The sequence below is a fragment of the Panulirus ornatus genome, chromosome 17, assembly GCF_036320965.1.
Source record: "Panulirus ornatus isolate Po-2019 chromosome 17, ASM3632096v1, whole genome shotgun sequence".
Classification (NCBI taxonomy): domain Eukaryota; kingdom Metazoa; phylum Arthropoda; class Malacostraca; order Decapoda; family Palinuridae; genus Panulirus; species Panulirus ornatus.
Window position 1 is genome coordinate 41206216 of NC_092240.1, and position 12500 is coordinate 41218715.

A 12500-nucleotide genomic window follows, 5' to 3' on the forward strand; every position below is an offset into this window, starting at 1 on the left:
GAGAGAATGAGTGAGGAAAGATTGACCAAGAGGATATACGTGTCGGAGGTGGAGGGAACGAGGAGAAGTGGGAGACCAAATTGGAGGTGGAAAGATGGAGTGAAAAAGATTTTGTGTGATCGGGGCCTGAACATGCAGGAGGGTGAAAGGTGGGCAAGGAATAGAGTGAATTGGATCGATGTGGTATACCGGGGTTGCCGTGTTGTCAGTGGATTGAATCAGGGCATGTGAAGCGTCTGGGGTAAACCATGGAAAGTTTAATGGGGCCTGGATGCGGAAAGGGAACTGTGGTTTCGGGCATTATTGCATGGCAGCTAGAGACTGAGTGTGAACGAATGTGGCCTTTGTTGTCTTTTCCTAGCGCTACCTCGCACACATGAAGGGGGAGGGGGATGGTATTCCATGTGTGGCGAGGTGGCGATGGGAATGAATAAAGGCAGACTGTGTGAATTGTGTGCATGGGTATATATGTAGGTGTCTGTGTGTGTATATATATGTGTACATTGAGATGTATAGGTATGTATATTTGCTTGTGTGGACGTGTATGTATATACATGTGTATGGGGGTGGGTTGGGCCATTTCTTTCGTCTGTTTCCTTGCGCTACCTCGCAAACGCGGGAGACAGCGACAAAGCAAAATAATATAATATAATAATATATATGTATATATATATGTATATATATATATATGTAGATATATATATATCCCCTTTGCCTTTGTTTAATGGCACTATGCACGCATTTCGCCAATCCTCAGGCACCTCACCATGAATCATACATACATTAAATAACCTTACCAACTAGTCAACAATATATATATATATATATATATATATATATGTATATATATATATATATATATATATATATATATATATATATATATATATATATATATATATATATATATATATATATATATATCTATATATATATATATATATATATATATATATATATATATATATATATATATATATATATATATATATATATATATATATATATATATATATATACTATTTATCTTTATTTATTTTGCTTTGTCGCTGTCTCCCGCGTTTGCGAGGTAGCGCAAGGAAACAGACGAAAGAAAGGCCCAACCCACCCACATACACATGTATATACATACACGTCCACACACGCAAATATACATACCTATACATCTCAATGTACACATATATATACACACACAGACATATACATGTATACACATGTACATAATTCACACTGTCTGCCTTTATTTATTCCCATATATATTCTTTCTTTCACACTATTCACCATTTCCTGTGATAGCGAGGTAACGTTAAGAACAGAGGACTGGGCCTTTGAGGGAATATCCTCACCTGACCCCCTTCTCTGTTCCTTCTTTTGGAAAATTAAAAAAAAGAAAAAAACGAGAGGGTAGGATTTCCAGCCCCCCCGCTCCCTTCCGTTTTAGTCGCCTTCTACGACACGCAGGGAATACGTGGGAAGTATTCTTTCTCCCCTATCATATATATATATATATATATATATATATATATATATATATATATATATATATATATATATATATATATATATATATATATATACAGTAAAGTAATTCAAAACAAATAACGCTTTTGCCCTTCAAACACTGAAGAGATATCTTCTATTTCCTGATGAAAATTATTCTTTTATCTTTTTATTTTTTTTTATGTGCTTATTAGCACATTTCTTACTTTTACTATTTCATTATGATAAGTTACTTCCCATTTTCCTAACCTTGCCATTCTTAAATTAGGACAATACAGAAAAATCGTAACTCGAGCAGCCATATATCCATTCTTTTCTCGTTACATCAAAGGATACAGACTTGTTTTTAAAACAGAGAAAAAACACCCAATTTTTTCCCCTGTCTTTTGCAAGAGAAACACTCTGACAATACCTGCCTCCCTTTTCCACCCTCTATCTTTGTCAACTACAAATATTTCAAAAGCAAAGATTAAAATGAAATAAAAATGAATTGAAAGATAAACACTGAAAGAATTGTTTTTATTCATCCTATTCTCTGGGACCAGAGGTGGAGTTGGTGCATATCACACTGTATACAGTGACAGGAATTGGGTATATACAGAGGCAGACAGGGATACGTACGATGTAAGGCAGGGGTATATATAATGACCGGCAGAGATATATACAATATCACACAGGGGCACATATAGTGGCAGGCAGGGGCACATACAATGCCACAAAGGGGTTACATATTATGACTAACAGGGGAACTTACAATGTCACATAGGGGTACATACACTGAGACACAGTGATACATACAATATCATAAAGGGCACATGTAATGACAGGCAGCAATACATACAATAACGCACAGGAGTACATGTAATGACAGGCAAGGGTACATACAGTGTCACACAGAGGACAGACAGGTTAACATACAATAGCAGACAGATGTACATACAGTGGCAAACAGGGGTACATATAATGACAGACAGGAGTACATACAGTGACAGAGAGGGGTATATACAAAATCTGTAGACAGGAACAAAATAACTGTAATGGAAGGATTTGTGAGATTTACAAGGAACGAGTAGGAACATGGATATATTTAGCTTCCGCTGCAGAGGGAAGGTTAAAAAAGGAGGAGTGATTCAGAGAAGCTGTTAAAAAAGCTAAGGAGCTTAGCGATGTGCTGTGGAAAAGATACAAAGTAGACCCCCAGTCTTCCAGCATTTGCAAAGTATAAGAAAGCAAAGAGCGAGTATAGCGGGACAATAATAGAGAAACAGACACTTTGAAAATATTATTGTGAACAGGTGATGAACCAAATATTTTCCATGAATTCAACAGGGAGAAAGAATAAGTTACATATTAAGTAATAAAACTGAGGGATTCAAAAGATGATGATTTAAAGATATACCAAGAGCTGAATGACAAGTTCAAAAGTGCTTCCACGCAGGAGGACACTACAGCGTTATACCAATAAAAGAGGGGGGAATGAGGAGGTCCTGAAAACCACTGAGATATCAAGAGTACTAGAGGGCCTGTGATCCATACAACTCGCTTCATACCTGATGAAAATACCTCATAAATGCCAGAGATGTGGGCAGATATTCTTGACTAATCATCTGAGGTCCTCAAGTGCTCACTAGAGAAAGGTGAAATACCAAGGCCAACGTCACAGCTGATCTTAAAGATACCGGGAGGATGCACTCAAATACAGACAGGTGTTCTTCATGAGAGCTGTCTGTAAAACACGGGAAAGATTATCAGACAACAAATGGAAGAGTTCTCTCAGAGGGCAAACTACTTGTGTGAAATACAACGTGGTAAAAGGGTCAGATCATGTGTACCAAACCTCATAGATTTATGTGAAAGAGGTAAAGAGAGAGAGAGAGAGAGAGAGAGAGAGAGAGAGAGAGAGAGAGAGAGAGAGAGAGAGAGAGAGAGAGAGAGAGAGAGAGAGAGAGAGAGAGAGAGAGGTGGTCTTTATTGTAAACTAATTATAATGCTGGGTATATTTTCTGCTTCTACGACTACCAGTAAAAATTTGACACCACGTCACATTTTAATGAAGAAGCTGAACCTTCAAGCAGTAATAAGAAACTTCTTTGATGGATGGGTTATATTGATGGAAAGGAGTAAAGGCCGTACATCAAGGCAGTCTTTTCGAATTGGGTTGAGATCGTCAGTGGCGAACCACGGGCTCTGTTCCAGAGCCAATGACCTTCATTTTCTGTCATAAACATATATATATACATCACTGCTTCACTAGATACATTCCATTCCTTCCCCACTCCCCTTACATCATTTGCTCTCGCCATTTTCCATTCTGCACTCAACCTCTCCTGGTACTTCCTCACTCAAGTCCCCTTTCCAAGCTCACGTACTCTCAGCACTGTCTTCACCCCAACATTCTCTCTTCTTTTCTGAAAACCTCTACAAATCTTCACCTTCGCCTCAAAAATATGAATTTCAGACATCCCTTCCGTTCACCCTCTCTGCACATAGATATCCAAAAGTCTCTTTTTCACGCGCCTGCCAATTAACACGTAGTCCAATATAGTTCTCTAGCCATCTTTCCTACTTGCATACGTGTACTTATGTATATCACTCTTTTTAAACCAGGTATTCCCAATCACCATTCCTTTTTTAGCAAAAAAATCTACAAGCTCTTCACCATTTCCAGTTACAACACTGAACACCTCACGTACACCTGTTATACTTATTACTCACCTTTGCATTTAAATCACCCATCACTATAATGTGGTCTCGTGCATCAAAGCTGCTAACACACTCACTCAGCTGCTCCCAAAACACTTGCCTCTCATGATTTTTCTTCTCATGAGCAGGTGCATAAGCACCAATAATCACCCATCTCTCTCCATCAACTTTCAGTTTTACCCATATCAATCTAGAGTTTACTTTCTCACACTCTATCACGTACTCCCATAACTCCTGTTTCAGGAGTAATGCAACTCTTTACTTTGCTCTTGTCCTCTCACCAACCCCTGACTTTGCTCCCAAGACATTCCCAAACCACTCTTCCCCTTTACCCTTGAGCTTCGTTTCACTCAAAGCCAAAACATCCAGATTCCTTTCCTCAAACATACTACCTATCTCTCCTTTTTCTCATCTTGGTTACATCCACACACATCGAGACACCCCAGTCCTGAGCCTTCGAGGAGGATGAGTACTCCCTGCATGACTCCTTTTCTGTTTCCCCTTTTAGAAAGTTAAAATACAAGGATGGGAGGGTTTCTAGCCTCCCGCTTCCGTCCCCTTTTGTCGCCTTCTGCGATACGCTGGGAGTGCGTGGGAAGTATTCTGTCTTCCCTATCCCCAAGGATAATATACATATATATATATATATATATATATATATATATATATATATATATATATATATATATATATATATATATATATGTATATATATATATATATATATATATATATATATATATATATTCTTTTATTTTTTTTTTTTTTTGCTTTGTCGCTGTCTCCCGCGTTTGCGAGGTAGCGCAAGGAAACAGACGAAAGAAATGGCCCAACCCACCCCCATACACATGTATATACATAAGTCCACACACGCAAATATACATACCTACACAGCTTTCCATGGTTTACCCCAGACGCTTCACATGCCCTGATTCAATCCACTGACAGCACGTCAACCCCGGTATACCACATCGATCCAATTCACTCTATTCCTTGCCTTCCTTTCACCCTCCTGCATGTTCAGGCCCCGATCACGCAAAATCTTTTTCGCTCCATCTTTCCACCTCCAATTTGGTCTCCCTCTTCTCCTCGTTCCCTCCACCTCCGACACATATATCCTCTTGGTCAATCTTTCCTCACTCATTCTCTCCACGTTCCCAAACCATTTCAAAACACCCTCTTCTGCTCTCTCAACCACGCTCTTTTTATTTCTTTTTATTTCTTACCCTTACGTTACTTACTCGATCAAACCACCTCACACCACACATTGTCCTCATACATTTCATTTCCAGCACATCCATCCTCCTGCGCACAACTCTATCCATAGCCCACGCCTCGCAACCATACAACATTGTTGGAACCATTATTCCTTCAAACATACCCATTTTTGCTTTCCGAGATAATGTTCTCGACTTCCACACATTCTTCAAGGCTCCCAGGATTTTCGCCCCCTCCCCCACCCTATGATCCACTTCCGCTTCCGTGGTTCCACCCGCTGCCAGATCCACTCCCAGATGTCTAAAACACTTTACTTCCTCCAGTTTTTCTCCATTCAAACTTACCTCCCAACTGACTTGACCCTCAACCCTACTGTACCTAATTACCTTGCTCTTATTCACATTTACTCTTAACTTTCTTCTTTCACACACTTTACCAAACTCAGTCACCAGCTTCTGCAGTTTCTCACATGAATCAGCCACCAGCGCTGTATCATCAGCGAACAACAACTGACTCACTTCCCAAGCTCTCTCATCGCCAACAGACTTCATACTTGCCCCTCTTTCCAAAACTCTTGCATTCACCTCCCTAACAACCCCATCCATAAACAAATTAAACAACCATGGAGACATCACACACCCCTTGTTAGATTGCTGTTTGAAGATAGAGTGGTAGATGTAGGTTGTTTTTGTTGGGATGGTATGTAAAGTGAGAGAGTCCGGAGAGCGTTTTAGTGAAGAGAGAAAAGGTGGTGAAAGCCTTGAGGAAGATGAAATCCGGCAAAGCGGAGGGAGTGGATGGTATTACACTTGAATTTATCAAGAATGGAAGTGACTGTGTTCTTGATTGTTTGGTAGGGATATTCATTTTATTTATGGATCATGGTGAAGTGCCTGAGGATTGGCGGAATGCATATACGGCTCCATTGTGCAAAGGCGAAGGGAATAAACGTGAGTGTCAAACTACAGGCATAAGTTTGTTAAGTATACCTGCAAAATTGTATGGGAGGGTGTTAACTGAGAGGGTGAAGGCATGTACAGGGCAACAGATTGGGGAGGAGCAGTAGGGTTTCAGAAGTGGTAGAGGATGTATGTATCAGGAGTTCACTCCTAAGAATGTGTATGAGAAAAACTTAGAGAAAAAGATGGATTTGTCTCTGGCATTTATGGATCTGAAGAAGGCGTATGATAGGGTTGATAGCGATATTTTGTGGAAGGTCTTGAGAATGTATAGTGTGGAAAGTAAGCTGCTAGAAGCAGTGAGATGTTTATTTTAAGGGTGTAAGGCATGTTTACGAGTGGGAAGAGAGGAGAGTGATTGGTTCCCAGTAAAGGCTGATCTGCCGCAGAAATGTGTGATGTCACCATGGTGGTTTAATTTGTTTATGGATGGGGTAGTTAGCGAGGTAAATGCTAGAGATTTAGAGAGAGGGGCGAGTATGCACTCTGTTGGAGATGAAAGGGCCTGGGAAGTGAGTTAATTCGCCGATGATACAGCACTGGTGGCTGATTCGAGCGAGAAACCGCAGATGTTGGGGACTGACTTTGGAAAAGTGTGTGAAAGGAGAAAGCTGAAAGTAAATGGAAATAAAAGCAAGATTATTAGGTTTAGCAGGGTTGAGGGACAAGTTCGTTGGGATGTAAGTTTGAATGAAGAAAAATTGGAGGAAGTGAGGTGTTTTAGATATCTGGGAGTGTTTCTTCAAAATGCTTTCTTTCGAAAATCGTCAAGTGGTCGACCGGACAGACAACTGCAACAATCGTTGTGGTAAGATAGATCGTGTCATCACTTGTTCATCAAGTTATCTCTTGAGGAATCTAAATCGTAGCTTGAGTTTATGGGCCTTGATTACCGATTTGAAGAAAGCAGTAAGAAAAGGAAGAAGTTCCGTACATTTACACTCTAATGCAATTCGGTTTAGGTATGAAGTAGATGATGCTCTTTGTGTTCGGCTAGCAAATGAGAATTTACAAGCCAAACATTTCTCCCTTAACTTAACAAGTTAGTGTTTTCCACCAATTTAACTGTGGAAATTGAAAATAATGACATGCCACAATCTTTAGACTTGCATAATCCATAGGGATGGAAACATGTTTAAGTTTAGCATATACAGAAAACCTACCAATGTATGCTCATATATCCATTATTACTCAGCTCAATTTGAGAGTTAAATTATTGACATTCCTGTCAATGTTCCATAGGGCATTACATATTTGCAGTCCAGAGTTTATTGATGATGAGTTTGAGAAGATATAATCTATTGGATCCAAATTAGATTATCCTATATCCTTCTTTGATATCCTTCTTTGATATCCTATATCCTTCTTTGATCCCTTAAGCTGGCAAAAAATCATTTAACAGAGTTAGACCCAAACCTCCACTTGATAACAAGAACCTTTTAGTTCTCCCTTATAGTAATGATTTTACATTACTCCCCATGTTGCTTAAATCCTTTAATGTAAATATTGCCTTCAGCAACAACAATACTATAAAAATTATATTAATTGGGATCTCACCAGAAAGTTCTGCACAGTGTGTTTATAGAGCACCCTGAAAAAATTGTGATGTGTTTTATGTTGGGCAGACAGGTAAGGATATTTTTGTTAGACTTAATCAACATACATACAGTATACGAAAAGGACAAGAATCAAGTACCTTTTTAAATCATGTCAGAAATCATGATCATTGTACTGATTGGAGTAATGCCATCTCAGTTACTGACTCTAACTCCTGTACCATAAGAAATATCATTGAATCTTCTATTACTAAATATGCAAAGAATTGTAACATAAATATTAGTGAAGGTCTGTAAAAGATTGATAGGTTTATAGCTGTGCAAACAGTTCCCTTTCTTTTTCACACGATGAATTATATGATATGCTTGTTGCTATACTTGAACGCACCCGCCCTCCATCAACGGACTGTTATATTTCTTTCATGCATCTTCCCTGATGATGTGGCCATAACACGAAAGTGTACTTGTGAACTTATCGAACTTATCGTGTTTCATTTCCATATTGATTATAGGGAATTTATCACTTGCTCAATTGTGACCTTTTCCAATACGCACGCACATACACACACAAACACACACACACACACACACACACACACATATATATATATATACATATATATATATATATATATATGATAGAGTTGATAGAGATACTCTGTGGGAGGTATTAAGAACATATGGTGTGCGAGGTAAGTTGTTGGAAGTAGTGAAAAGTTTTGATCGAGGATGTATGACATGTATACGAGTAGGAAGAGAGGGAAGTGATAGGTTCCCAGTGAATGTCGGTTTGCGGCAGGGGTGTGTGATGTCTCCATGGTTGTTTAATTTGTTTATGGATGGGGTTGTTAGGGAGGTATATGCAAGGGTTTTGGAAAGAGGGGCAAGAATGCAGTCTGTTGTGGATGAGAGAGCTTGGGAAGTGAGTCAGCTGTTGTGCGCTGATGATACAGCGCTGGTGGCTGATTCGGGTGAGAAACTGCAGAAGCTGGTACTGAATTTGGTAAAGTGTGTGAAAGAAGAAAGCTGAGAGTAAATGTGAATAAGAGCTAGGTTATTAGGTACAGTATGGTTGAGGGACAAGTCAGTTAGGAGGTAAGTTTGAATGGCGAAAAACTGGAGGAAGTGAAGTGTTTTAGATATCTGGGAGTGGATTTGGCAGCGGATGGAACCATGGAAGCGGAAGTGAGTCATACGGTGGGGTATGGGGCGAAAGTTGTGGGAGGGTTGAATAATGTGTGGAAGTCGAGAACATTATCTCGGAAAGCAAAAATGGGTATGTTTGAAGGAATAGTGGCTCCAGCAATGTTATATGGTTGCAAGGCGTGGGCTATAGATAGAGTTGTGCGGAGGAGGGTGGATGTGCTGGAAATGAGATGCTTGAGGACAATATGTGGTGTGAGGTGGTTTGACCGAGTAAGTAATGAAAGGGTAAGAGAGGTGTGTGGTAATAAAAAGAGTGTGGTTGACAGAGCAGAAGAGGGTGTTCTGAAATGGTTTGGTCACATGGAGAGAAAAGTAAGGAAAGATTGACAAAGAGGATATATGTGTTAGAGGTGGAGGGAACGAGGAGAAGTGGGAGACCAAATTGGAGGTGGAAAGATGAAGTGAAAAAGATATTGAGTGATCGGGGCCTGAACATGCAGGAGGGTGAAAGGCGTGCAAGGAATAGAGTGAATTGGAACGATGTGGTATACCGGGGATGACGTGCTGTCAATGGATTGAACCAGGGTATGTGAAGCGTCTGGGGTAAACCATGGAAAGTTTAATGGGGCCTGGATGTGGAAAGGGAGCTGTGGTTTCGTTGCATTATACATGACAGCTAGAGACTGAGTGTAAACGAATGTGACCTCTGTTGACTTTTTCTAGTGCTACATCGAGGGGAGGGGGTTGTCATTTCATGTGTGGCGGAGTGGTGACGGAAATGAATAAGGGCAGACAGTATGAATTATGTACATGCGTATATATGTATATGTCTGTGTGTGTATATATATGTATACATTGAGATGTATAGGTATGTATATGTGCGTGTGTGGATCTGTATGTATATACATGTGAATGTGGGTGGGTTGGGCCTTTCTTTCGTCTGTTTTCTTGCCCAACCTCGCTAACGCAGGAGACAGCGACAATGTATAATAAGAAAATAATATACACACACACACACACACACACATACACACACACACACACACACACACACACACACACACACACACACACACACACACATATATATATAAATATATATATATATATATATATATATATATATATATATATATATATATATATATATATATATATATATATATATATATATATATATATATATATATTCTATTCTATTATACTTTGTCGCTGTCTTCCGCGTTGGCGAGGTAGAGCGAGGAAACAGATGAAAGAATGGCCCAACCCACCTACATACACATGTATATACATACACGTTCACACACGCACATATACATACCTATACATATCAACGAATACATATACATACACACACAGACATATACATGTATACGCATGTGCATAATTCATAGTCTACCCTCATTCATTTCCTGTCGCCATCCCGCCAAACATGAAATGACAACACCTTCCCCCGCATGTGTGCGAGGTAGTGCAAGAAAAAGACAACAAAGGCCCCATTCGTTCACACTCAGTCTCTAGCTGTCAAGTATAATGCACCAAAACCACAGCTCCCTTTCCACATCCAGGCCCCAAAAACTTTCCATGGTTTACCCCAGACGCTTCACATGCCCTGGTTCAATCATTGACAGCATGTCGACTCTGGTATACCACATCGTTCCAATTCACTCTATTCCTTGCATGCCTTTCACCCTCCTGCATGTTTAGGCCCCGATCACTCAAAATCTTTTTCACTCCATCTTTCCACCTCCAATTTGGTCTCCCACTTCTCCTCATTCCCTCCACCTCTGACACATATATCCTCTTTGTCAATCTTTCCTCACTCATTCACTCCATGTGACCAAACCATTTCAAAAGATCCTCTTCTACTCTCTCAGCCACACTCTTTTTATTACCACACATCTCTCTTACCCTTTCATTACTTACTCGATCAAACCACCTCACACCACATTTTTTGCTTTCCAAGATAACATTCTTGACTTCCATACATTTTTCAACACTCCCAGAACTTTCGCCCCCTCCCCCACCCTATGGTTCACTTCTGCTTCCATGGTTCTATCTGCTGCCAAATCCACTCTCAGATATCTAAAACACTTCACTTCCTCCAGATTTTCTCCATTCAAACTTACCTCCCAATTGACTTATCCCTCAACCCTACTGTACCTAATAACCTTACTCTTATTCTCATTTATTCTCAGCTTTCTTCTTTCACACACTTTACCAAACTCAGTCACCAGCTTCTGCACTTTCTCACATGAATCAGCCACCAGCGATGTATCATCAGCTATGGATAGAGTTGTGCGCAGGAGGATGGATGTGCTGGAAATGAGATGTTTGAGGACAATGTGTGGTGTGAGGTGGTTTGATCGAGTAAGTAACGTAAGGGTAAGAGAGATGTGTGGAAATAAAGAGAGCGTGGTTGAGAGAGCAGAAGAGGGTGTTTTGAAATGGTTTGGGCACATGGAGAGAATGAGTGAGGAAAGATTGACCTAGAGGATATATGTGTCGGAGGTGGAGGGAACGAGGAGAAGTGGGAGACCAAATTGGAGGTGGAAGATGGAGTGAAAAAGATTTTGCGTGATCGGGGCCTGAACATGCAGGAGGGTGAAAGGAGGGCAAGGAATAGGGTGAATTGGATCGATGTGGTATACCGGAGGTAAGTTTGAATGGAGAAAAACTGGAGGAAGTAAAGTGTTTTAGATATCTGGGAGTGGATCTGGCAGCGGATGGAACCATGGAAGCGGAAGTGGATCATAGGGTAGGGGAGGGGGCGAAAATTCTGGGAGCCTTGAAGAATGTGTGGAAGTCGAGAACATTATCTCGGAAAGCAAAAATGGGTATGTTTGAAGGAATAGTGGTTCCAACAATGTTGTATATATATATATATATATATATATATATATATATATATATATATTTTTTTTTTTTTTTTTTTTTTTTTTATACTTTGTCGCTGTCTCCCGCGTTTGCGAGGTAGCGCAAGGAAACAGACGAAAGAAATGGCCCAACCCCCCCCCCCCATACACATGTACATACACACGTCCAGACACGCAAATATACATACCTACACAGCTTTCCATGGTTTACCCCAGACGCTTCACATGCCTTGCTTCAATCCACTGACAGCACGTCAACCCCTGTATACCACATGACTCCAATTCACTCTATTTCTTGCCCTCCTTTCACCCTCCTGCATGTTCAGGCCCCGATCACACAAAATCTTTTTCACTCCATCTTTCCACCTCCAATTTGGTCTCCCTCTTCTCCTCGTTCCCTCCACCTCCGACACATATATCCTCTTGGTCAATCTCTCCTCACTCATTCTCTCCATGTGCCCAAACCATTTCAAAACACCCTCTTCTGCTCTCTCGACCACGCTCTTTTTATTTCCACACATCTCTCTTACCCTTACGTTACT